Source organism: Alosa sapidissima, chromosome 8, assembly GCF_018492685.1.
Source record: "Alosa sapidissima isolate fAloSap1 chromosome 8, fAloSap1.pri, whole genome shotgun sequence".
Lineage (NCBI taxonomy): Eukaryota > Metazoa > Chordata > Actinopteri > Clupeiformes > Clupeidae > Alosa > Alosa sapidissima.
In genome coordinates, this window is record NC_055964.1 from 4,631,836 (window position 1) to 4,652,318 (window position 20,483).

The following is a 20,483-nucleotide window of genomic DNA, read 5'->3' on the forward strand; positions in this document are numbered from 1 at the left end:
GTGACTTTCTCGCTAATGTGCAGGTCACTTTAACGAACGCACACTTTATGGCAACCCTTGAAGTAACCACTCTTGTCAAAAGAAGGCTGTCAACAGCAGACGACCCAAGAAAAGTGGTTACCTTTGCTGTAAAAATGTTCCGCGGAGCTGAGGCTCCAGTGAGGATTGAACTCACGACACCTGGTTTACAAGACCAGTGCTCTAACCACTGAGCTATGAAGCCACGAAACTGAAGATTTAGGGTCAAGAAATCTAGTGTGCCACATGGCTACTCGATATGGCGGCTGCATCGAAAAGCAGGACAGATCGGCGAGAGCAGTAAAGGGAAGAAGATTTTCAGATGCGTGTTTTGCCGACCTTTACACAGAAGTTTTACGTCACAGCTAAAGGAGAACAAATAATGGTATGGCAGTGTCTGTGCCACGGAGCAGCAGAAAGGCTCCAGCGAGGATTGAACTCGCGACCCCTGGTTTACGAGACCAGTGCTCTTACCACTGAGCTATAGAGCCCTTGTGCATGAAAAAGTAGTCAGCGTTTGCTCCTCAAATGTTGCCTGTATGATAATTCTGTCCCTATTTCATGATGCAAAGAGAAATTGACGGGAAAAATAAAATCCTAGCAGCTGTCCACGCACCAAAGCTCCATCAACAAAGCATGTATTTTTTGTGCTGAATTTGCTGTGACTTTCTCGCTAATGTGCAGGTCACTTTAACGAACGCACACTTTATGGCAACCCTTGAAGTAACCACTCTTGTCAAAAGAAGGCTGTCAACAGCAGACGACCCAAGAAAAGTGGTTACCTTTGCTGTAAAAATGTTCCGCGGAGCTGAGGCTCCAGTGAGGATTGAACTCACGACCCCTGGTTTACAAGACCAGTGCTCTAACCACTGAGCTATGAAGCCACGAAACTGAAGATTTAGGGTCAAGAAATCTAGTGTGCCACATTTCATGTGGCTACTCGATATGGCGGCTGCATCGAAAAGCAGGACAGATCGGCGAGAGCAGTAAACGGAAGAAGATTTTCAGATGCGTGTTTTGCCGACCTTTAGACAGAAGTTTTATGTCACAGCCAAAGGAGAACAAATAATGGTATGGCAGGGTCCGTGCCACGGACCAGCAGACAGGCTCCAGCGAGGATTGAACTCGCGACCCCTGGTTTACGAGACCAGTGCTCTTACCACTGAGCTATAGAGCCCTTGTGCATGAAAATGTAGTCAGCGTTTGCTCCTCAAATGTTGCCTGTATGATAATTCTGTCCCTATTTTATGATGCAAAGAGAAATTGACGGGAAAAATAAAATCCTAGCAGCTGTCCACGCACCAAAGCTCCATCAACAAACCATGTATTTTTTGTGCTGAATTTGCTGTGACTTTCTCGCTAATGTGCAGGTCACTTTAACGAACGCACACTTTATGGCAACCCTTGAAGTAACCACTCTTGTCAAAAGAAGGCTGTCAACAGCAGACGACCCAAGAAAAGTGGTTACCTTTGCTGTAAAAATGTTCCGCAGAGCTGAGGCTCCAGTGAGGATTGAACTCACGACCCCTGGTTTACAAGACCAGTGCTCTAACCACTGAGCTATGAAGCCACGAAACTGAAGATTTAGGGTCAAGAAATCTAGTGTGCCACATTTCATGTGGCTACTCGATATGGCGGCTGCATCGAAAAGCAGGACAGATCGGCGAGAGCAGTAAAGGGAAGAAGATTTTCAGATGCGTGTTTTGCCGACCTTTACACAGAAGTTTTACGTCACAGCCAAAGGAGAACAAATAATGGTATGGCAGTGTCTGTGCCACGGAGCAGCAGAAAGGCTCCAGCGAGGATTGAACTCGCGACCCCTGGTTTACGAGACCAGTGCTCTTACCACTGAGCTATAGAGCCCTTGTGCATGAAAAAGTAGTCAGCGTTTGCTCCTCAAATGTTGCCTGTATGATAATTCTGTCCCTATTTCATGATGCAAAGAGAAATTGACGGGAAAAATAAAATCCTAGCAGCTGTCCACGCACCAAAGCTCCATCAACAAAGCATGTATTTTTTGTGCTGAATTTGCTGTGACTTTCTCGCTAATGTGCAGGTCACTTTAACGAACGCACACTTTATGGCAACCCTTGAAGTAACCACTCTTGTCAAAAGAAGGCTGTCAACAGCAGACGACCCAAGAAAAGTGGTTACCTTTGCTGTAAAAATGTTCCGCGGAGCTGAGGCTCCAGTGAGGATTGAACTCACGACCCCTGGTTTACAAGACCAGTGCTCTAACCACTGAGCTATGAAGCCACGAAACTGAAGATTTAGGGTCAAGAAATCTAGTGTGCCACATTTCATGTGGCTACTCGATATGGTGGCTGCATCGAAAAGCAGGACAGATCGGCGAGAGCAGTAAACGGAAGAAGATTTTCAGATGCGTGTTTTGCCGACCTTTAGACAGAAGTTTTATGTCACAGCCAAAGGAGAACAAATAATGGTATGGCAGGGTCCGTGCCACGGACCAGCAGACAGGCTCCAGCGAGGATTGAACTCGCGACCCCTGGTTTACGAGACCAGTGCTCTTACCACTGAGCTATAGAGCCCTTGTGCATGAAAATGTAGTCAGCGTTTGCTCCTCAAATGTTGCCTGTATGATAATTCTGTCCCTATTTCATGATGCAAAGAGAAATTGACGGGGAAAAAAAAATCCTAGCAGCTGTCCACGCACCAAAGCTCCATCAACAAAGCATGTATTTTTTGTGCTGAATTTGCTGTGACTTTCTCGCTAATGTGCAGGTCACTTTAACGAACGCACACTTTATGGCAACCCTTGAAGTAACCACTCTTGTCAAAAGAAGGCTGTCAACAGCAGACGACCCAAGAAAAGTGGTTACCTTTGCTGTAAAAATGTTCCGCGGAGCTGAGGCTCCAGTGAGGATTGAACTCACGACCCCTGGTTTACAAGACCAGTGCTCTAACCACTGAGCTATGAAGCCACGAAACTGAGGATTTAGGGTCAAGAAATCTAGTGTGCCACATTTCATGTGGCTACTCGATACGGCGGCTGCATCGAAAAGCAGGACAGATCGGCGAGAGCAGTAAACGGAAGAAGATTTTCAGATGCGTGTTTTGCCGACCTTTACACAGAAGTTTTATGTCACAGCCAAAGGAGAACAAATAATGGTATGGCAGGGTCCGTGCCACGGACCAGCAGACAGGCTCCAGCGAGGATTGAACTCGCGACCCCTGGTTTACGAGACCAGTGCTCTTACCACTGAGCTACAGAGCCCTTGTGCATGAAAATGTAGTCAGCGTTTGCTCCTCAAATGTTGCCTGTATGATAATTCTGTCCCTATTTCATGATGCAAAGAGAAATTGACGGGAAAAATAAAATCCTAGAAGCTGTCCACGCACCAAAGCTCCATCAACAAAGCATGTATTTTTTGTGCTGAATTTGCTGTGACCTTCTCGCTAATGTGCAGGTCACTTTAACGAACGCACACTTTATGGCAACCCTTGAAGTAACCACTCTTGTCAAAAGAAGGCTGTCAACAGCAGACGACCCAAGAAAAGTGGTTACCTTTGCTGTAAAAATGTTCCGCGGAGCTGAGGCTCCAGTGAGGATTGAACTCGCGACACCTGGTTTACGAGACCAGTGCTCTTGCCACTGAGCTATGAAGCCACGAAACTGAAGATTTAGGGTCAAGAAATCTAGTGTGCCACATGGCTACTCGATATGGCGGCTGCATCGAAAAGCAGGACAGATCGGCGAGAGCAGTAAAGGGAAGAAGATTTTCAGATGCGTGTTTTGCCGACCTTTACACAGAAGTTTTACGTCACAGCCAAAGGAGAACAAATAATGGTATGGCAGTGTCTGTGCCACGGAGCAGCAGAAAGGCTCCAGCGAGGATTGAACTCGCGACCCCTGGTTTACGAGACCAGTGCTCTTACCACTGAGCTATAGAGCCCTTGTGCATGAAAAAGTAGTCAGCGTTTGCTCCTCAAATGTTGCCTGTATGATAATTCTGTCCCTATTTCATGATGCAAAGAGAAATTGACGGGAAAAATAAAATCCTAGCAGCTGTCCACGCACCAAAGCTCCATCAACAAAGCATGTATTTTTTGTGCTGAATTTGCTGTGACTTTCTCGCTAATGTGCAGGTCACTTTAACGAACGCACACTTTATGGCAACCCTTGAAGTAACCACTCTTGTCAAAAGAAGGCTGTCAACAGCAGACGACCCAAGAAAAGTGGTTACCTTTGCTGTAAAAATGTTCCGCGGAGCTGAGGCTCCAGTGAGGATTGAACTCACGACCCCTGGTTTACAAGACCAGTGCTCTAACCACTGAGCTATGAAGCCACGAAACTGAAGATTTAGGGTCAAGAAATCTAGTGTGCCACATTTCATGTGGCTACTCGATATGGTGGCTGCATCGAAAAGCAGGACAGATCGGCGAGAGCAGTAAACGGAAGAAGATTTTCAGATGCGTGTTTTGCCGACCTTTAGACAGAAGTTTTATGTCACAGCCAAAGGAGAACAAATAATGGTATGGCAGGGTCCGTGCCACGGACCAGCAGACAGGCTCCAGCGAGGATTGAACTCGCGACCCCTGGTTTACGAGACCAGTGCTCTTACCACTGAGCTATAGAGCCCTTGTGCATGAAAATGTAGTCAGCGTTTGCTCCTCAAATGTTGCCTGTATGATAATTCTGTCCCTATTTCATGATGCAAAGAGAAATTGACGGGAAAAATAAAATCCTAGCAGCTGTCCACGCACCAAAGCTCCATCAACAAAGCATGTATTTTTTGTGCTGAATTTGCTGTGACTTTCTCGCTAATGTGCAGGTCACTTTAACGAACGCACACTTTATGGCAACCCTTGAAGTAACCACTCTTGTCAAAAGAAGGCTGTCAACAGCAGACGACCCAAGAAAAGTGGTTACCTTTGCTGTAAAAATGTTCCGCGGAGCTGAGGCTCCAGTGAGGATTGAACTCACGACCCCTGGTTTACAAGACCAGTGCTCTAACCACTGAGCTATGAAGCCACGAAACTGAAGATTTAGGGTCAAGAAATCTAGTGTGCCACATTTCATGTGGCTACTCGATAAGGCGGCTGCATCGAAAAGCAGGACAGATCGGCGAGAGCAGTAAACGGAAGAAGATTTTCAGATGCGTGTTTTGCCGACCTTTACACAGAAGTTTTACGTCACAGCCAAAGGAGAGCAAATAACGGTTTGGCACTGTCCGTGCCACGGAGCAGCAGACAGGCTCCAGCGAGGATTGAACTCGCGACCCCTGGTTTACGAGACCAGTGCTCTTACCACTGAGCTATAGAGCCCTTGTGCATGAAAAAGTAGTCAGCGTTTGCTCCTCAAATGTTGCCTGTATGATAATTCTGTCCCTATTTCATGATGCAAAGAGAAATTGACGGGAAAAATAAAATCCTAGAAGCTGTCCACGCACCAAAGCTCCATCAACAAACCATGTATTTTTTGTGCTGAATTTGCTGTGACTTTCTCGCTAATGTGCAGGTCACTTTAACGAACGCACACTTTATGGCAACCCTTGAAGTAACCACTCTTGTCAAAAGAAGGCTGTCAACAGCAGACGACCCAAGAAAAGTGGTTACCTTTGCTGTAAAAATGTTCCGCAGAGCTGAGGCTCCAGTGAGGATTGAACTCACGACCCCTGGTTTACAAGACCAGTGCTCTATCCACTGAGCTATGAAGCCACGAAACTGAGGATTTAGGGTCAAGAAATCTAGTGTGCCACATTTCATGTGGCTACTCGATACGGCGGCTGCATCGAAAAGCAGGACAGATCGGCGAGAGCAGTAAACGGAAGAAGATTTTCAGATGCGTGTTTTGCCGACCTTTACACAGAAGTTTTATGTCACAGCCAAAGGAGAACAAATAATGGTATGGCAGGGTCCGTGCCACGGACCAGCAGACAGGCTCCAGCGAGGATTGAACTCGCGACCCCTGGTTTACGAGACCAGTGCTCTTACCACTGAGCTATAGAGCCCTTGTGCATGAAAATGTAGTCAGCGTTTGCTCCTCAAATGTTGCCTGTATGATAATTCTGTCCCTATTTCATGATGCAAAGAGAAATTGACGGGAAAAATAAAATCCTAGCAGCTGTCCACGCACCAAAGCTCCATCAACAAAGCATGTATTTTTTGTGCTGAATTTGCTGTGACTTTCTCGCTAATGTGCAGGTCACTTTAACGAACGCACACTTTATGGCAACCCTTGAAGTAACCACTCTTGTCAAAAGAAGGCTGTCAACAGCAGACGACCCAAGAAAAGTGGTTACCTTTGCTGTAAAAATGTTCCGCGGAGCTGAGGCTCCAGTGAGGATTGAACTCACGACCCCTGGTTTACAAGACCAGTGCTCTAACCACTGAGCTATGAAGCCACGAAACTGAAGATTTAGGGTCAAGAAATCTAGTGTGCCACATTTCATGTGGCTACTCGATAAGGCGGCTGCATCGAAAAGCAGGACAGATCGGCGAGAGCAGTAAACGGAAGAAGATTTTCAGATGCGTGTTTTGCCGACCTTTACACAGAAGTTTTACGTCACAGCCAAAGGAGAGCAAATAACGGTTTGGCACTGTCCGTGCCACGGAGCAGCAGACAGGCTCCAGCGAGGATTGAACTCGCGACCCCTGGTTTACGAGACCAGTGCTCTTACCACTGAGCTATAGAGCCCTTGTGCATGAAAAAGTAGTCAGCGTTTGCTCCTCAAATGTTGCCTGTATGATAATTCTGTCCCTATTTCATGATGCAAAGAGAAATTGACGGGAAAAATAAAATCCTAGAAGCTGTCCACGCACCAAAGCTCCATCAACAAACCATGTATTTTTTGTGCTGAATTTGCTGTGACTTTCTCGCTAATGTGCAGGTCACTTTAACGAACGCACACTTTATGGCAACCCTTGAAGTAACCACTCTTGTCAAAAGAAGGCTGTCAACAGCAGACGACCCAAGAAAAGTGGTTACCTTTGCTGTAAAAATGTTCCGCAGAGCTGAGGCTCCAGTGAGGATTGAACTCACGACCCCTGGTTTACAAGACCAGTGCTCTATCCACTGAGCTATGAAGCCACGAAACTGAGGATTTAGGGTCAAGAAATCTAGTGTGCCACATTTCATGTGGCTACTCGATACGGCGGCTGCATCGAAAAGCAGGACAGATCGGCGAGAGCAGTAAACGGAAGAAGATTTTCAGATGCGTGTTTTGCCGACCTTTACACAGAAGTTTTATGTCACAGCCAAAGGAGAACAAATAATGGTATGGCAGGGTCCGTGCCACGGACCAGCAGACAGGCTCCAGCGAGGATTGAACTCGCGACCCCTGGTTTACGAGACCAGTGCTCTTACCACTGAGCTATAGAGCCCTTGTGCATGAAAATGTAGTCAGCGTTTGCTCCTCAAATGTTGCCTGTATGATAATTCTGTCCCTATTTCATGATGCAAAGAGAAATTGACGGGAAAAATAAAATCCTAGAAGCTGTCCACGCACCAAAGCTCCATCAACAAAGCATGTATTTTTTGTGCTGAATTTGCTGTGACCTTCTCGCTAATGTGCAGGTCACTTTAACGAACGCACACTTTATGGCAACCCTTGAAGTAACCACTCTTGTCAAAAGAAGGCTGTCAACAGCAGACGACCCAAGAAAAGTGGTTACCTTTGCTGTAAAAATGTTCCGCGGAGCTGAGGCTCCAGTGAGGATTGAACTCGCGACACCTGGTTTACGAGACCAGTGCTCTTGCCACTGAGCTATGAAGCCACGAAACTGAAGATTTAGGGTCAAGAAATCTAGTGTGCCACATGGCTACTCGATATGGCGGCTGCATCGAAAAGCAGGACAGATCGGCGAGAGCAGTAAAGGGAAGAAGATTTTCAGATGCGTGTTTTGCCGACCTTTACACAGAAGTTTTACGTCACAGCCAAAGGAGAACAAATAATGGTATGGCAGTGTCTGTGCCACGGAGCAGCAGAAAGGCTCCAGCGAGGATTGAACTCGCGACCCCTGGTTTACGAGACCAGTGCTCTTACCACTGAGCTATAGAGCCCTTGTGCATGAAAAAGTAGTCAGCGTTTGCTCCTCAAATGTTGCCTGTATGATAATTCTGTCCCTATTTCATGATGCAAAGAGAAATTGACGGGAAAAATAAAATCCTAGCAGCTGTCCACGCACCAAAGCTCCATCAACAAAGCATGTATTTTTTGTGCTGAATTTGCTGTGACTTTCTCGCTAATGTGCAGGTCACTTTAACGAACGCACACTTTATGGCAACCCTTGAAGTAACCACTCTTGTCAAAAGAAGGCTGTCAACAGCAGACGACCCAAGAAAAGTGGTTACCTTTGCTGTAAAAATGTTCCGCGGAGCTGAGGCTCCAGTGAGGATTGAACTCACGACCCCTGGTTTACAAGACCAGTGCTCTAACCACTGAGCTATGAAGCCACGAAACTGAAGATTTAGGGTCAAGAAATCTAGTGTGCCACATTTCATGTGGCTACTCGATATGGCGGCTGCATCGAAAAGCAGGTCAGATCGGCGAGAGCAGTAAACGGAAGAAGATTTTCAGATGCGTGTTTTGCCGACCTTTACACAGAAGTTTTACGTCACAGCCAAAGGAGAACAAATAATGGTTTGGCAGTGTCCGTGCCACGGAGCAGCAGACAGGCTCCAGCGAGGATTGAACTCGCGACCCCTGGTTTACGAGACCAGTGCTCTTACCACTGAGCTATAGAGCCCTTGTGCATGAAAAAGTAGTCAGCGTTTGCGCCTCAAATGTTGCCTGTATGATAATTCTGTCCCTATTTCATGATGCAAAGAGAAATTGACGGGAAAAATAAAATCCTAGCAGCTGTCCACGCACCAAAGCTCCATCAACAAAGCATGTATTTTTTGTGCTGAATTTGCTGTGACTTTCTCGCTAATGTGCAGGTCACTTTAACGAACGCACACTTTATGGCAACCCTTGAAGTAACCACTCTTGTCAAAAGAAGGCTGTCAACAGCAGACGACCCAAGAAAAGTGGTTACCTTTGCTGTAAAAATGTTCCGCGGAGCTGAGGCTCCAGTGAGGATTGAACTCACGACCCCTGGTTTACAAGACCAGTGCTCTAACCACTGAGCTATGAAGCCACGAAACTGAAGATTTAGGGTCAAGAAATCTAGTGTGCCACATTTCATGTGGCTACTCGATATGGCGGCTGCATCGAAAAGCAGGACAGATCGGCGAGAGCAGTAAACGGAAGAAGATTTTCAGATGCGTGTTTTGCCGACCTTTACACAGAAGTTTTACGTCACAGCCAAAGGAGAACAAATAATGGTTTGGCAGTGTCCGTGCCACGGAGCAGCAGACAGGCTCCAGCGAGGATTGAACTCGCGACCCCTGGTTTACGAGACCAGTGCTCTTACCACTGAGCTATAGAGCCCTTGTGCATGAAAAAGTAGTTAGCGTTTGCGCCTCAAATGTTGCCTGTATGATAATTCTGTCCCTATTTCATGATGCAAAGAGAAATTGACGGGAAAAATAAAATCCTAGCAGCTGTCCACGCACCAAAGCTCCATCAACAAACCATGTATTTTTTGTGCTGAATTTGCTGTGACTTTCTCGCTAATGTGCAGGTCACTTTAACGAACGCACACTTTATGGCAACCCTTGAAGTAACCACTCTTGTCAAAAGAAGGCTGTCAACGGCAGACGACCCAAGAAAAGTGGTTACCTTTGCTGTAAAAATGTTCCGCGGAGCTGAGGCTCCAGTGAGGATTGAACTCACGACCCCTGGTTTACAAGACCAGTGCTCTAACCACTGAGCTATGAAGCCACGAAACTGAAGATTTAGGGTCAAGAAATCTAGTGTGCCGGCTACTCGATATGGCGGCTGCATCGAAAAGCAGGACAGATCGGCGAGAGCAGTAAACGGAAGAAGATTTTCAGCTGCGTGTTTTGCCGACCTTTACACAGAAGTTTTACGTCACAGCCAAAGGAGAGCAAATAATGGTTTGGCAGTGTCCGTGCCACGGAGCAGCAGACAGGCTCCAGCGAGGATTGAACTCGCGACCCCTGGTTTACGAGACCAGTGCTCTTACCACTGAGCTATAGAGCCCTTGTGCATGAAAAAATAGTCAGCGTTTGCTCCTCAAATGTTGCCTGTATGATAATTCTGTCCCTATTTCATGATGCAAAGGGAAATTGACGGGAAAAATAAAATCCTAGCAGCTGTCCACGCACCAAAGCTCCATCAACAAACCATGTATTTTTTGTGCTGAATTTGCTGTGACTTTCTCGCTAATGTGCAGGTCACTTTAACGAACGCACACTTTATGGCAACCCTTGAAGTAACCACTCTTGTCAAAAGAAGGCTGTCAACAGCAGACGACCCAAGAAAAGTGGTTACCTTTGCTGTAAAAATGTTCCGCAGAGCTGAGGCTCCAGTGAGGATTGAACTCACGACCCCTGGTTTACAAGACCAGTGCTCTAACCACTGAGCTATGAAGCCACGAATCTGAAGATTTAGGGTCAAGAAATCTAGTGTGCCACATTTCATGTGGCTACTCGATATGGCGGCTGCATCGAAAAGCAGGACAGATCGGCGAGAGCAGTAAACGGAAGAAGATTTTCAGATGCGTGTTTTGCCGACCTTTACACAGAAGTTTTACGTCACAGCCAAAGGAGAGCAAATAATGGTTTGGCAGTGTCCGTGCCACGGAGCAGCAGACAGGCTCCAGCGAGGATTGAACTCGCGACCCCTGGTTTACGAGACCAGTGCTCTTACCACTGAGCTATAGAGCCCTTGTGCATGAAAAAGGAGTCAGCGTTTGCTCCTCAAATGTTGCCTGTATGATAATTCTGTCCCTATTTCATGATGCAAAGAGAAATTGACGGGAAAAATAAAATCCTAGCAGCTGTCCACGCACCAAAGCTCCATCAACAAACCATGTTTTTTTTGTGCTGAATTTGCTGTGACTTTCTCGCTAATGTGCAGGTCACTTTAACGAACGCACACTTTATGGCAACCCTTGAAGTAACCACTCTTGTCAAAAGAAGGCTGTCAACAGCAGACGACCCAAGAAAAGTGGTTACCTTTGCTGTAAAAATGTTCCGCGGAGCTGAGGCTCCAGTGAGGATTGAACTCACGACCCCTGGTTTACAAGACCAGTGCTCTAACCACTGAGCTATGAAGCCACGAAACTGAAGATTGAGGGTCAAGAAATCTAGTGTGCCACATTTCATGTGGCTACTCGATATGGCGGCTGCATCGAAAAGCAGGTCAGATCGGCGAGAGCAGTAAACGGAAGAAGATTTTCAGATGCGTGTTTTGCCGACCTTTACACAGAAGTTTTACGTCACAGCCAAAGGAGAACAAATAATGGTTTGGCAGTGTCCGTGCCACGGAGCAGCAGACAGGCTCCAGCGAGGTTTGAACTCGCGACCCCTGGTTTACGAGACCAGTGCTCTTACCACTGAGCTATAGAGCCCTTGTGCATGAAAAAATAGTCAGCTTTTGCTCCTCAAATGTTGCCTGTATGATAATTCTGTCCCTATTTCATGATGCAAAGGGAAATTGACGGGAAAAATAAAATCCTAGCAGCTGTCCACGCACCAAAGCTCCATCAACAAACCATGTATTTTTTGTGCTGAATTTGCTGTGACTTTCTCGCTAATGTGCAGGTCACTTTAACGAACGCACACTTTATGGCAACCCTTGAAGTAACCACTCTTGTCAAAAGAAGGCTGTCAACAGCAGACGACCCAAGAAAAGTGGTTACCTTTGCTGTAAAAATGTTCCGCAGAGCTGAGGCTCCAGTGAGGATTGAACTCACGACCCCTGGTTTACAAGACCAGTGCTCTAACCACTGAGCTATGAAGCCACGAATCTGAAGATTTAGGGTCAAGAAATCTAGTGTGCCACATTTCATGTGGCTACTTGATATGGCGGCTGCATCGAAAAGCAGGACAGATCGGCGAGAGCAGTAAACGGAAGAAGATTTTCAGATGCGTGTTTTGCCGACCTTTACACAGAAGTTTTACGTCACAGCCAAAGGAGAACAAATAATGGTTTGGCACTGTCCGTGCCACGGAGCAGCAGACAGGCTCCAGCGAGGATTGAACTCGCGACCCCTGGTTTACGAGACCAGTGCTCTTACCACTGAGCTATAGAGCCCTTGTGCATGAAAAAGTAGTCAGCGTTTGCTCCTCAAATGTTGCCTGTATGATAATTCTGTCCCTATTTCATGATGCAAAGAGAAATTGACGGGAAAAATAAAATCCTAGCAGCTGTCCACGCACCAAAGCTCCATCAACAAACCATGTATTTTTTGTGCTGAATTTGCTGTGACTTTCTCGCTAATGTGCAGGTCACTTTAACGAACGCACACTTTATGGCAACCCTTGAAGTAACCACTCTTGTCAAAAGAAGGCTGTCAACAGCAGACGACCCAAGAAAAGTGGTTACCTTTGCTGTAAAAATGTTCCGCAGAGCTGAGGCTCCAGTGAGGATTGAACTCACGACCCCTGGTTTACAAGACCAGTGCTCTAACCACTGAGCTATGAAGCCACGAATCTGAAGATTTAGGGTCAAGAAATCTAGTGTGCCACATTTCATGTGGCTACTCGATATGGCGGCTGCATCGAAAAGCAGGACAGATCGGCGAGAGCAGTAAACGGAAGAAGATTTTCAGCTGCGTGTTTTGCCGACCTTTACACAGAAGTTTTACGTCACAGCCAAAGGAGAGCAAATAATGGTTTGGCAGTGTCCGTGCCACGGAGCAGCAGACAGGCTCCAGCGAGGTTTGAACTCGCGACCCCTGGTTTACGAGACCAGTGCTCTTACCACTGAGCTATAGAGCCCTTGTGCATGAAAAAATAGTCAGCTTTTGCTCCTCAAATGTTGCCTGTATGATAATTCTGTCCCTATTTCATGATGCAAAGGGAAATTGACGGGAAAAATAAAATCCTAGCAGCTGTCCACGCACCAAAGCTCCATCAACAAACCATGTATTTTTTGTGCTGAATTTGCTGTGACTTTCTCGCTAATGTGCAGGTCACTTTAACGAACGCACACTTTATGGCAACCCTTGAAGTAACCACTCTTGTCAAAAGAAGGCTGTCAACAGCAGACGACCCAAGAAAAGTGGTTACCTTTGCTGTAAAAATGTTCCGCAGAGCTGAGGCTCCAGTGAGGATTGAACTCACGACCCCTGGTTTACAAGACCAGTGCTCTAACCACTGAGCTATGAAGCCACGAATCTGAAGATTTAGGGTCAAGAAATCTAGTGTGCCACATTTCATGTGGCTACTCGATATGGCGGCTGCATCGAAAAGCAGGACAGATCGGCGAGAGCAGTAAACGGAAGAAGATTTTCAGCTGCGTGTTTTGCCGAACTTTACACAGAAGTTTTACGTCACAGCCAAAGGAGAGCAAATAATGGTTTGGCAGTGTCCGTGCCACGGAGCAGCAGACAGGCTCCAGCGAGGATTGAACTCGCGACCCCTGGTTTACGAGACCAGTGCTCTTACCACTGAGCTATAGAGCCCTTGTGCATGAAAAAGTAGTCAGCGTTTGCTCCTCAAATGTTGCCTGTATGATAATTCTGTCCCTATTTCATGATGCAAAGAGAAATTGACGGGAAAAATAAAATCCTAGAAGCTGTCCACGCACCAAAGCTCCATCAACAAACCATGTATTTTTTGTGCTGAATTTGCTGTGACTTTCTCGCTAATGTGCAGGTCACTTTAACGAACGCACACTTTATGGCAACCCTTGAAGTAACCACTCTTGTCAAAAGAAGGCTGTCAACAGCAGACGACCCAAGAAAAGTGGTTACCTTTGCTGTAAAAATGTTCCGCAGAGCTGAGGCTCCAGTGAGGATTGAACTCACGACCCCTGGTTTACAAGACCAGTGCTCTAACCACTGAGCTATGAAGCCACGAATCTGAAGATTTAGGGTCAAGAAATCTAGTGTGCCACATTTCATGTGGCTACTTGATATGGCGGCTGCATCGAAAAGCAGGACAGATCGGCGAGAGCAGTAAACGGAAGAAGATTTTCAGATGCGTGTTTTGCCGACCTTTACACAGAAGTTTTACGTCACAGCCAAAGGAGAACAAATAATGGTTTGGCACTGTCCGTGCCACGGAGCAGCAGACAGGCTCCAGCGAGGATTGAACTCGCGACCCCTGGTTTACGAGACCAGTGCTCTTACCACTGAGCTATAGAGCCCTTGTGCATGAAAAAGTAGTCAGCGTTTGCTCCTCAAATGTTGCCTGTATGATAATTCTGTCCCTATTTCATGATGCAAAGAGAAATTGACGGGAAAAATAAAATCCTAGCAGCTGTCCACGCACCAAAGCTCCATCAACAAACCATGTATTTTTTGTGCTGAATTTGCTGTGACTTTCTCGCTAATGTGCAGGTCACTTTAACGAACGCACACTTTATGGCAACCCTTGAAGTAACCACTCTTGTCAAAAGAAGGCTGTCAACAGCAGACGACCCAAGAAAAGTGGTTACCTTTGCTGTAAAAATGTTCCGCAGAGCTGAGGCTCCAGTGAGGATTGAACTCACGACCCCTGGTTTACAAGACCAGTGCTCTAACCACTGAGCTATGAAGCCACGAATCTGAAGATTTAGGGTCAAGAAATCTAGTGTGCCACATTTCATGTGGCTACTCGATATGGCGGCTGCATCGAAAAGCAGGACAGATCGGCGAGAGCAGTAAACGGAAGAAGATTTTCAGCTGCGTGTTTTGCCGACCTTTACACAGAAGTTTTACGTCACAGCCAAAGGAGAGCAAATAATGGTTTGGCAGTGTCCGTGCCACGGAGCAGCAGACAGGCTCCAGCGAGGTTTGAACTCGCGACCCCTGGTTTACGAGACCAGTGCTCTTACCACTGAGCTATAGAGCCCTTGTGCATGAAAAAATAGTCAGCTTTTGCTCCTCAAATGTTGCCTGTATGATAATTCTGTCCCTATTTCATGATGCAAAGGGAAATTGACGGGAAAAATAAAATCCTAGCAGCTGTCCACGCACCAAAGCTCCATCAACAAACCATGTATTTTTTGTGCTGAATTTGCTGTGACTTTCTCGCTAATGTGCAGGTCACTTTAACGAACGCACACTTTATGGCAACCCTTGAAGTAACCACTCTTGTCAAAAGAAGGCTGTCAACAGCAGACGACCCAAGAAAAGTGGTTACCTTTGCTGTAAAAATGTTCCGCAGAGCTGAGGCTCCAGTGAGGATTGAACTCACGACCCCTGGTTTACAAGACCAGTGCTCTAACCACTGAGCTATGAAGCCACGAATCTGAAGATTTAGGGTCAAGAAATCTAGTGTGCCACATTTCATGTGGCTACTCGATATGGCGGCTGCATCGAAAAGCAGGACAGATCGGCGAGAGCAGTAAACGGAAGAAGATTTTCAGCTGCGTGTTTTGCCGAACTTTACACAGAAGTTTTACGTCACAGCCAAAGGAGAGCAAATAATGGTTTGGCAGTGTCCGTGCCACGGAGCAGCAGACAGGCTCCAGCGAGGATTGAACTCGCGACCCCTGGTTTACGAGACCAGTGCTCTTACCACTGAGCTATAGAGCCCTTGTGCATGAAAAAATAGTCAGCGTTTGCTCCTCAAATGTTGCCTGTATGATAATTCTGTCCCTATTTCATGATGCAAAGGGAAATTGACGGGAAAAATAAAATCCTAGCAGCTGTCCACGCACCAAAGCTCCATCAACAAACCATGTATTTTTTGTGCTGAATTTGCTGTGACTTTCTCGCTAATGTGCAGGTCACTTTAACGAACGCACACTTTATGGCAACCCTTGAAGTAACCACTCTTGTCAAAAGAAGGCTGTCAACAGCAGACGACCCAAGAAAAGTGGTTACCTTTGCTGTAAAAATGTTCCGCAGAGCTGAGGCTCCAGTGAGGATTGAACTCACGACCCCTGGTTTACAAGACCAGTGCTCTAACCACTGAGCTATGAAGCCACGAATCTGAAGATTTAGGGTCAAGAAATCTAGTGTGCCACATTTCATGTGGCTACTTGATATGGCGGCTGCATCGAAAAGCAGGACAGATCGGCGAGAGCAGTAAACGGAAGAAGATTTTCAGATGCGTGTTTTGCCGACCTTTACACAGAAGTTTTACGTCACAGCCAAAGGAGAACAAATAATGGTTTGGCACTGTCCGTGCCACGGAGCAGAAGACAGGCTCCAGCGAGGTTTGAACTCGCGACCCCTGGTTTACGAGACCAGTGCTCTTACCACTGAGCTATAGAGCCCTTGTGCATGAAAAAGTAGTCAGCGTTTGCTCCTCAAATGTTGCCTGTATGATAATTCTGTCCCTATTTCATGATGCAAAGAGAAATTGACGGGAAAAATAAAATCCTAGCAGCTGTCCACGCACCAAAGCTCCATCAACAAACCATGTATTTTTTGTGCTGAATTTGCTGTGACTTTCTCGCTAATGTGCAGGTCACTTTAACGAACGCACACTTTATGGCAACCCTTGAAGTAACCACTCTTGTCAAAAGAAGGCTGTCAACAGCAGACGACCCAAGAAAAGTGGTTACCTTTGCTGTAAAAATGTTCCGCAGAGCTGAGGCTCCAGTGAGGATTGAACTCACGACCCCTGGTTTACAAGACCAGTGCTCTAACCACTGAGCTATGAAGCCACGAATCTGAAGATTTAGGGTCAAGAAATCTAGTGTGCCACATTTCATGTGGCTACTCGATATGGCGGCTGCATCGAAAAGCAGGACAGATCGGCGAGAGCAGTAAACGGAAGAAGATTTTCAGCTGCGTGTTTTGCCGAACTTTACACAGAAGTTTTACGTCACAGCCAAAGGAGAGCAAATAATGGTTTGGCAGTGTCCGTGCCACGGAGCAGCAGACAGGCTCCAGCGAGGTTTGAACTCGCGACCCCTGGTTTACGAGACCAGTGCTCTTACCACTGAGCTATAGAGCCCTTGTGCATGAAGAAATAGTCAGCTTTTGCTCCTCAAATGTTGCCTGTATGATAATTCTGTCCCTATTTCATGATGCAAAGGGAAATTGACGGGAAAAATAAAATCCTAGCAGCTGTCCACGCACCAAAGCTCCATCAACAAACCATGTATTTTTTGTGCTGAATTTGCTGTGACTTTCTCGCTAATGTGCAGGTCACTTTAACGAACGCACACTTTATGGCAACCCTTGAAGTAACCACTCTTGTCAAAAGAAGGCTGTCAACAGCAGACGACCCAAGAAAAGTGGTTACCTTTGCTGTAAAAATGTTCCGCAGAGCTGAGGCTCCAGTGAGGATTGAACTCACGACCCCTGGTTTACAAGACCAGTGCTCTAACCACTGAGCTATGAAGCCACGAATCTGAAGATTTAGGGTCAAGAAATCTAGTGTGCCACATTTCATGTGGCTACTCGATATGGCGGCTGCATCGAAAAGCAGGACAGATCGGCGAGAGCAGTAAACGGAAGAAGATTTTCAGCTGCGTGTTTTGCCGACCTTTACACAGAAGTTTTACGTCACAGCCAAAGGAGAGCAAATAATGGTTTGGCAGTGTCCGTGCCACGGAGCAGCAGACAGGCTCCAGCGAGGTTTGAACTCGCGACCCCTGGTTTACGAGACCAGTGCTCTTACCACTGAGCTATAGAGCCCTTGTGCATGAAAAAATAGTCAGCTTTTGCTCCTCAAATGTTGCCTGTATGATAATTCTGTCCCTATTTCATGATGCAAAGGGAAATTGACGGGAAAAATAAAATCCTAGCAGCTGTCCACGCACCAAAGCTCCATCAACAAACCATGTATTTTTTGTGCTGAATTTGCTGTGACTTTCTCGCTAATGTGCAGGTCACTTTAACGAACGCACACTTTATGGCAACCCTTGAAGTAACCACTCTTGTCAAAAGAAGGCTGTCAACAGCAGACGACCCAAGAAAAGTGGTTACCTTTGCTGTAAAAATGTTCCGCAGAGCTGAGGCTCCAGTGAGGATTGAACTCACGACCCCTGGTTTACAAGACCAGTGCTCTAACCACTGAGCTATGAAGCCACGAATCTGAAGATTTAGGGTCAAGAAATCTAGTGTGCCACATTTCATGTGGCTACTCGATATGGCGGCTGCATCGAAAAGCAGGACAGATCGGCGAGAGCAGTAAACGGAAGAAGATTTTCAGCTGCGTGTTTTGCCGAACTTTACACAGAAGTTTTACGTCACAGCCAAAGGAGAGCAAATAATGGTTTGGCAGTGTCCGTGCCACGGAGCAGCAGACAGGCTCCAGCGAGGATTGAACTCGCGACCCCTGGTTTACGAGACCAGTGCTCTTACCACTGAGCTATAGAGCCCTTGTGCATGAAAAAATAGTCAGCGTTTGCTCCTCAAATGTTGCCTGTATGATAATTCTGTCCCTATTTCATGATGCAAAGGGAAATTGACGGGAAAAATAAAATCCTAGCAGCTGTCCACGCACCAAAGCTCCATCAACAAACCATGTATTTTTTGTGCTGAATTTGCTGTGACTTTCTCGCTAATGTGCAGGTCACTTTAACGAACGCACACTTTATGGCAACCCTTGAAGTAACCACTCTTGTCAAAAGAAGGCTGTCAACAGCAGACGACCCAAGAAAAGTGGTTACCTTTGCTGTAAAAATGTTCCGCAGAGCTGAGGCTCCAGTGAGGATTGAACTCACGACCCCTGGTTTACAAGACCAGTGCTCTAACCACTGAGCTATGAAGCCACGAATCTGAAGATTTAGGGTCAAGAAATCTAGTGTGCCACATTTCATGTGGCTACTTGATATGGCGGCTGCATCGAAAAGCAGGACAGATCGGCGAGAGCAGTAAACGGAAGAAGATTTTCAGATGCGTGTTTTGCCGACCTTTACACAGAAGTTTTACGTCACAGCCAAAGGAGAACAAATAATGGTTTGGCACTGTCCGTGCCACGGAGCAGAAGACAGGCTCCAGCGAGGTTTGAACTCGCGACCCCTGGTTTACGAGACCAGTGCTCTTACCACTGAGCTATAGAGCCCTTGTGCATGAAAAAGTAGTCAGCGTTTGCTCCTCAAATGTTGCCTGTATGATAATTCTGTCCCTATTTCATGATGCAAAGAGAAATTGACGGGAAAAATAAAATCCTAGCAGCTGTCCACGCACCAAAGCTCCATCAACAAACCATGTATTTTTTGTGCTGAATTTGCTGTGACTTTCTCGCTAATGTGCAGGTCACTTTAACGAACGCACACTTTATGGCAACCCTTGAAGTAACCACTCTTGTCAAAAGAAGGCTGTCAACAGCAGACGACCCAAGAAAAGTGGTTACCTTTGCTGTAAAAATGTTCCGCAGAGTTGAGGCTTCAGTGAGGATTGAACTCACGACCCCTGGTTTACAAGACCAGTGCTCTAACCACTGAGCTATGAAGCCACGAATCTGGAGATTTAGGGTCAAGAAATCTAGTGTGCCACATTTCATGTGGCTACTCGATATGGCGGCTGCATCGAAAAGCAGGACAGATCGGCGAGAGCAGTAAACGGAAGAAGATTTTCAGCTGCGTGTTTTGCCGACCTTTACACAGAAGTTTTACGTCACAGCCAAAGGAGAGCAAATAATGGTTTGGCAGTGTCCGTACCACGGAGCAGCAGACAGGCTCCAGCGAGGATTGAACTCGCGACCCCTGGTTTACGAGACCAGTGCTCTTACCACTGAGCTATAGAGCCCTTGTGCATGAAAAAATAGTCAGCGTTTGCTCCTCAAATGTTGCCTGTATGATAATTCTGTCCCTATTTCATGATGCAAAGAGAAATTGACGGGAAAAATAAAATCCTAGCAGCTGTCCACGCACCAAAGCTCCATCAACAAACCATGTATTTTTTGTGCTGAATTTGCTGTGACTTTCTCGCTAATGTGCAGGTCACTTTAACGAACGCACACTTTATGGCAACCCTTGAAGTAACCACTCTTGTCAAAAGAAGGCTGTCAACAGCAGACGACCCAAGAAAAGTGGTTACCTTTGCTGTAAAAAATGTTCCGCAGAGCTGAGGCTTCAGTGAGGATTGAACTCACGACCCCTGGTTTACAAGACCAGTGCTCTAACCACTGAGCTATGAAGCCACGAATCTGAAGATTTAGGGTCAAGAAATCTAGTGTGCCACATTTCATGTGGCTACTCGATATGGCGGCTGCATCGAAAAGCAGGACAGATCGGCGAGAGCAGTAAACGGAAGAAGATTTTCAGCTGCGTGTTTTGCCGACCTTTACACAGAAGTTTTACGTCACAGCCAAAGGAGAGCAAATAATGGTTTGGCAGTGTCCGTGCCACGGAGCAGCAGACAGGCTCCAGCGAGGTTTGAACTCGCGACCCCTGATTTACGAGACCAGTGCTCTTACCACTGAGCTATAGAGCCCTTGTGCATGAAAAAATAGTCAGCTTTTGCTCCTCAAATGTTGCCTGTATGATAATTCTGTCCCTATTTCATGATGCAAAGGGAAATTGACGGGAAAAATAAAA

General features: G+C 46.5%; 60 non-coding genes across 60 annotated transcripts; all 60 read right to left on the reverse strand.

The window, feature by feature from the left end:
- Nucleotides 1-150: 150 nt before the first annotated feature.
- Nucleotides 151-223, reverse strand: trnat-ugu. The gene has a single exon. It is a non-coding gene; the product is annotated as a tRNA-Thr (tRNA).
- Nucleotides 224-436: 213 nt separating this feature from the next.
- trnat-cgu lies at nt 437-509 on the reverse strand. The gene has a single exon. It is a non-coding gene; the product is annotated as a tRNA-Thr (tRNA).
- A 320-nt stretch (nt 510-829) lies between these two features.
- trnat-ugu lies at nt 830-902 on the reverse strand. Its single transcript has one exon. It is a non-coding gene; the product is annotated as a tRNA-Thr (tRNA).
- Nucleotides 903-1,122: 220 nt separating this feature from the next.
- Nucleotides 1,123-1,195, reverse strand: trnat-cgu. The gene has a single exon. It is a non-coding gene; the product is annotated as a tRNA-Thr (tRNA).
- Nucleotides 1,196-1,515: 320 nt separating this feature from the next.
- Nucleotides 1,516-1,588, reverse strand: trnat-ugu. The gene has a single exon. It is a non-coding gene; the product is annotated as a tRNA-Thr (tRNA).
- A 220-nt stretch (nt 1,589-1,808) lies between these two features.
- Nucleotides 1,809-1,881, reverse strand: trnat-cgu. The gene has a single exon. It is a non-coding gene; the product is annotated as a tRNA-Thr (tRNA).
- A 320-nt stretch (nt 1,882-2,201) lies between these two features.
- Nucleotides 2,202-2,274, reverse strand: trnat-ugu. Its single transcript has one exon. It is a non-coding gene; the product is annotated as a tRNA-Thr (tRNA).
- A 220-nt stretch (nt 2,275-2,494) lies between these two features.
- On the reverse strand, nt 2,495-2,567 carry trnat-cgu. Its single transcript has one exon. It is a non-coding gene; the product is annotated as a tRNA-Thr (tRNA).
- A 320-nt stretch (nt 2,568-2,887) lies between these two features.
- On the reverse strand, nt 2,888-2,960 carry trnat-ugu. Its single transcript has one exon. It is a non-coding gene; the product is annotated as a tRNA-Thr (tRNA).
- Nucleotides 2,961-3,180: 220 nt separating this feature from the next.
- On the reverse strand, nt 3,181-3,253 carry trnat-cgu. The gene has a single exon. It is a non-coding gene; the product is annotated as a tRNA-Thr (tRNA).
- Nucleotides 3,254-3,573: 320 nt separating this feature from the next.
- On the reverse strand, nt 3,574-3,646 carry trnat-cgu. Its single transcript has one exon. It is a non-coding gene; the product is annotated as a tRNA-Thr (tRNA).
- A 213-nt stretch (nt 3,647-3,859) lies between these two features.
- trnat-cgu lies at nt 3,860-3,932 on the reverse strand. The gene has a single exon. It is a non-coding gene; the product is annotated as a tRNA-Thr (tRNA).
- Nucleotides 3,933-4,252: 320 nt separating this feature from the next.
- On the reverse strand, nt 4,253-4,325 carry trnat-ugu. The gene has a single exon. It is a non-coding gene; the product is annotated as a tRNA-Thr (tRNA).
- Nucleotides 4,326-4,545: 220 nt separating this feature from the next.
- trnat-cgu lies at nt 4,546-4,618 on the reverse strand. Its single transcript has one exon. It is a non-coding gene; the product is annotated as a tRNA-Thr (tRNA).
- Nucleotides 4,619-4,938: 320 nt separating this feature from the next.
- On the reverse strand, nt 4,939-5,011 carry trnat-ugu. The gene has a single exon. It is a non-coding gene; the product is annotated as a tRNA-Thr (tRNA).
- A 220-nt stretch (nt 5,012-5,231) lies between these two features.
- trnat-cgu lies at nt 5,232-5,304 on the reverse strand. Its single transcript has one exon. It is a non-coding gene; the product is annotated as a tRNA-Thr (tRNA).
- A 320-nt stretch (nt 5,305-5,624) lies between these two features.
- Nucleotides 5,625-5,697, reverse strand: trnat-ugu. The gene has a single exon. It is a non-coding gene; the product is annotated as a tRNA-Thr (tRNA).
- Nucleotides 5,698-5,917: 220 nt separating this feature from the next.
- On the reverse strand, nt 5,918-5,990 carry trnat-cgu. The gene has a single exon. It is a non-coding gene; the product is annotated as a tRNA-Thr (tRNA).
- Nucleotides 5,991-6,310: 320 nt separating this feature from the next.
- Nucleotides 6,311-6,383, reverse strand: trnat-ugu. Its single transcript has one exon. It is a non-coding gene; the product is annotated as a tRNA-Thr (tRNA).
- Nucleotides 6,384-6,603: 220 nt separating this feature from the next.
- Nucleotides 6,604-6,676, reverse strand: trnat-cgu. Its single transcript has one exon. It is a non-coding gene; the product is annotated as a tRNA-Thr (tRNA).
- Nucleotides 6,677-6,996: 320 nt separating this feature from the next.
- On the reverse strand, nt 6,997-7,069 carry trnat-ugu. Its single transcript has one exon. It is a non-coding gene; the product is annotated as a tRNA-Thr (tRNA).
- A 220-nt stretch (nt 7,070-7,289) lies between these two features.
- trnat-cgu lies at nt 7,290-7,362 on the reverse strand. The gene has a single exon. It is a non-coding gene; the product is annotated as a tRNA-Thr (tRNA).
- A 320-nt stretch (nt 7,363-7,682) lies between these two features.
- On the reverse strand, nt 7,683-7,755 carry trnat-cgu. The gene has a single exon. It is a non-coding gene; the product is annotated as a tRNA-Thr (tRNA).
- Nucleotides 7,756-7,968: 213 nt separating this feature from the next.
- Nucleotides 7,969-8,041, reverse strand: trnat-cgu. The gene has a single exon. It is a non-coding gene; the product is annotated as a tRNA-Thr (tRNA).
- Nucleotides 8,042-8,361: 320 nt separating this feature from the next.
- Nucleotides 8,362-8,434, reverse strand: trnat-ugu. The gene has a single exon. It is a non-coding gene; the product is annotated as a tRNA-Thr (tRNA).
- A 220-nt stretch (nt 8,435-8,654) lies between these two features.
- On the reverse strand, nt 8,655-8,727 carry trnat-cgu. The gene has a single exon. It is a non-coding gene; the product is annotated as a tRNA-Thr (tRNA).
- Nucleotides 8,728-9,047: 320 nt separating this feature from the next.
- trnat-ugu lies at nt 9,048-9,120 on the reverse strand. The gene has a single exon. It is a non-coding gene; the product is annotated as a tRNA-Thr (tRNA).
- A 220-nt stretch (nt 9,121-9,340) lies between these two features.
- trnat-cgu lies at nt 9,341-9,413 on the reverse strand. Its single transcript has one exon. It is a non-coding gene; the product is annotated as a tRNA-Thr (tRNA).
- Nucleotides 9,414-9,733: 320 nt separating this feature from the next.
- Nucleotides 9,734-9,806, reverse strand: trnat-ugu. The gene has a single exon. It is a non-coding gene; the product is annotated as a tRNA-Thr (tRNA).
- A 209-nt stretch (nt 9,807-10,015) lies between these two features.
- On the reverse strand, nt 10,016-10,088 carry trnat-cgu. Its single transcript has one exon. It is a non-coding gene; the product is annotated as a tRNA-Thr (tRNA).
- Nucleotides 10,089-10,408: 320 nt separating this feature from the next.
- Nucleotides 10,409-10,481, reverse strand: trnat-ugu. Its single transcript has one exon. It is a non-coding gene; the product is annotated as a tRNA-Thr (tRNA).
- A 220-nt stretch (nt 10,482-10,701) lies between these two features.
- Nucleotides 10,702-10,774, reverse strand: trnat-cgu. The gene has a single exon. It is a non-coding gene; the product is annotated as a tRNA-Thr (tRNA).
- Nucleotides 10,775-11,094: 320 nt separating this feature from the next.
- trnat-ugu lies at nt 11,095-11,167 on the reverse strand. The gene has a single exon. It is a non-coding gene; the product is annotated as a tRNA-Thr (tRNA).
- Nucleotides 11,168-11,387: 220 nt separating this feature from the next.
- trnat-cgu lies at nt 11,388-11,460 on the reverse strand. Its single transcript has one exon. It is a non-coding gene; the product is annotated as a tRNA-Thr (tRNA).
- Nucleotides 11,461-11,780: 320 nt separating this feature from the next.
- Nucleotides 11,781-11,853, reverse strand: trnat-ugu. The gene has a single exon. It is a non-coding gene; the product is annotated as a tRNA-Thr (tRNA).
- A 220-nt stretch (nt 11,854-12,073) lies between these two features.
- Nucleotides 12,074-12,146, reverse strand: trnat-cgu. Its single transcript has one exon. It is a non-coding gene; the product is annotated as a tRNA-Thr (tRNA).
- Nucleotides 12,147-12,466: 320 nt separating this feature from the next.
- trnat-ugu lies at nt 12,467-12,539 on the reverse strand. The gene has a single exon. It is a non-coding gene; the product is annotated as a tRNA-Thr (tRNA).
- Nucleotides 12,540-12,759: 220 nt separating this feature from the next.
- trnat-cgu lies at nt 12,760-12,832 on the reverse strand. The gene has a single exon. It is a non-coding gene; the product is annotated as a tRNA-Thr (tRNA).
- Nucleotides 12,833-13,152: 320 nt separating this feature from the next.
- Nucleotides 13,153-13,225, reverse strand: trnat-ugu. Its single transcript has one exon. It is a non-coding gene; the product is annotated as a tRNA-Thr (tRNA).
- A 220-nt stretch (nt 13,226-13,445) lies between these two features.
- On the reverse strand, nt 13,446-13,518 carry trnat-cgu. The gene has a single exon. It is a non-coding gene; the product is annotated as a tRNA-Thr (tRNA).
- Nucleotides 13,519-13,838: 320 nt separating this feature from the next.
- Nucleotides 13,839-13,911, reverse strand: trnat-ugu. Its single transcript has one exon. It is a non-coding gene; the product is annotated as a tRNA-Thr (tRNA).
- Nucleotides 13,912-14,131: 220 nt separating this feature from the next.
- trnat-cgu lies at nt 14,132-14,204 on the reverse strand. Its single transcript has one exon. It is a non-coding gene; the product is annotated as a tRNA-Thr (tRNA).
- Nucleotides 14,205-14,524: 320 nt separating this feature from the next.
- Nucleotides 14,525-14,597, reverse strand: trnat-ugu. Its single transcript has one exon. It is a non-coding gene; the product is annotated as a tRNA-Thr (tRNA).
- Nucleotides 14,598-14,817: 220 nt separating this feature from the next.
- Nucleotides 14,818-14,890, reverse strand: trnat-cgu. The gene has a single exon. It is a non-coding gene; the product is annotated as a tRNA-Thr (tRNA).
- Nucleotides 14,891-15,210: 320 nt separating this feature from the next.
- Nucleotides 15,211-15,283, reverse strand: trnat-ugu. The gene has a single exon. It is a non-coding gene; the product is annotated as a tRNA-Thr (tRNA).
- A 220-nt stretch (nt 15,284-15,503) lies between these two features.
- On the reverse strand, nt 15,504-15,576 carry trnat-cgu. The gene has a single exon. It is a non-coding gene; the product is annotated as a tRNA-Thr (tRNA).
- A 320-nt stretch (nt 15,577-15,896) lies between these two features.
- trnat-ugu lies at nt 15,897-15,969 on the reverse strand. The gene has a single exon. It is a non-coding gene; the product is annotated as a tRNA-Thr (tRNA).
- Nucleotides 15,970-16,189: 220 nt separating this feature from the next.
- On the reverse strand, nt 16,190-16,262 carry trnat-cgu. Its single transcript has one exon. It is a non-coding gene; the product is annotated as a tRNA-Thr (tRNA).
- Nucleotides 16,263-16,582: 320 nt separating this feature from the next.
- On the reverse strand, nt 16,583-16,655 carry trnat-ugu. Its single transcript has one exon. It is a non-coding gene; the product is annotated as a tRNA-Thr (tRNA).
- A 220-nt stretch (nt 16,656-16,875) lies between these two features.
- Nucleotides 16,876-16,948, reverse strand: trnat-cgu. Its single transcript has one exon. It is a non-coding gene; the product is annotated as a tRNA-Thr (tRNA).
- A 320-nt stretch (nt 16,949-17,268) lies between these two features.
- trnat-ugu lies at nt 17,269-17,341 on the reverse strand. Its single transcript has one exon. It is a non-coding gene; the product is annotated as a tRNA-Thr (tRNA).
- A 220-nt stretch (nt 17,342-17,561) lies between these two features.
- On the reverse strand, nt 17,562-17,634 carry trnat-cgu. Its single transcript has one exon. It is a non-coding gene; the product is annotated as a tRNA-Thr (tRNA).
- Nucleotides 17,635-17,954: 320 nt separating this feature from the next.
- Nucleotides 17,955-18,027, reverse strand: trnat-ugu. Its single transcript has one exon. It is a non-coding gene; the product is annotated as a tRNA-Thr (tRNA).
- A 220-nt stretch (nt 18,028-18,247) lies between these two features.
- trnat-cgu lies at nt 18,248-18,320 on the reverse strand. The gene has a single exon. It is a non-coding gene; the product is annotated as a tRNA-Thr (tRNA).
- Nucleotides 18,321-18,640: 320 nt separating this feature from the next.
- trnat-ugu lies at nt 18,641-18,713 on the reverse strand. The gene has a single exon. It is a non-coding gene; the product is annotated as a tRNA-Thr (tRNA).
- Nucleotides 18,714-18,933: 220 nt separating this feature from the next.
- Nucleotides 18,934-19,006, reverse strand: trnat-cgu. Its single transcript has one exon. It is a non-coding gene; the product is annotated as a tRNA-Thr (tRNA).
- Nucleotides 19,007-19,326: 320 nt separating this feature from the next.
- Nucleotides 19,327-19,399, reverse strand: trnat-ugu. The gene has a single exon. It is a non-coding gene; the product is annotated as a tRNA-Thr (tRNA).
- Nucleotides 19,400-19,619: 220 nt separating this feature from the next.
- Nucleotides 19,620-19,692, reverse strand: trnat-cgu. The gene has a single exon. It is a non-coding gene; the product is annotated as a tRNA-Thr (tRNA).
- A 321-nt stretch (nt 19,693-20,013) lies between these two features.
- trnat-ugu lies at nt 20,014-20,086 on the reverse strand. The gene has a single exon. It is a non-coding gene; the product is annotated as a tRNA-Thr (tRNA).
- Nucleotides 20,087-20,306: 220 nt separating this feature from the next.
- On the reverse strand, nt 20,307-20,379 carry trnat-cgu. Its single transcript has one exon. It is a non-coding gene; the product is annotated as a tRNA-Thr (tRNA).
- Nucleotides 20,380-20,483: the final 104 nt, after the last annotated feature.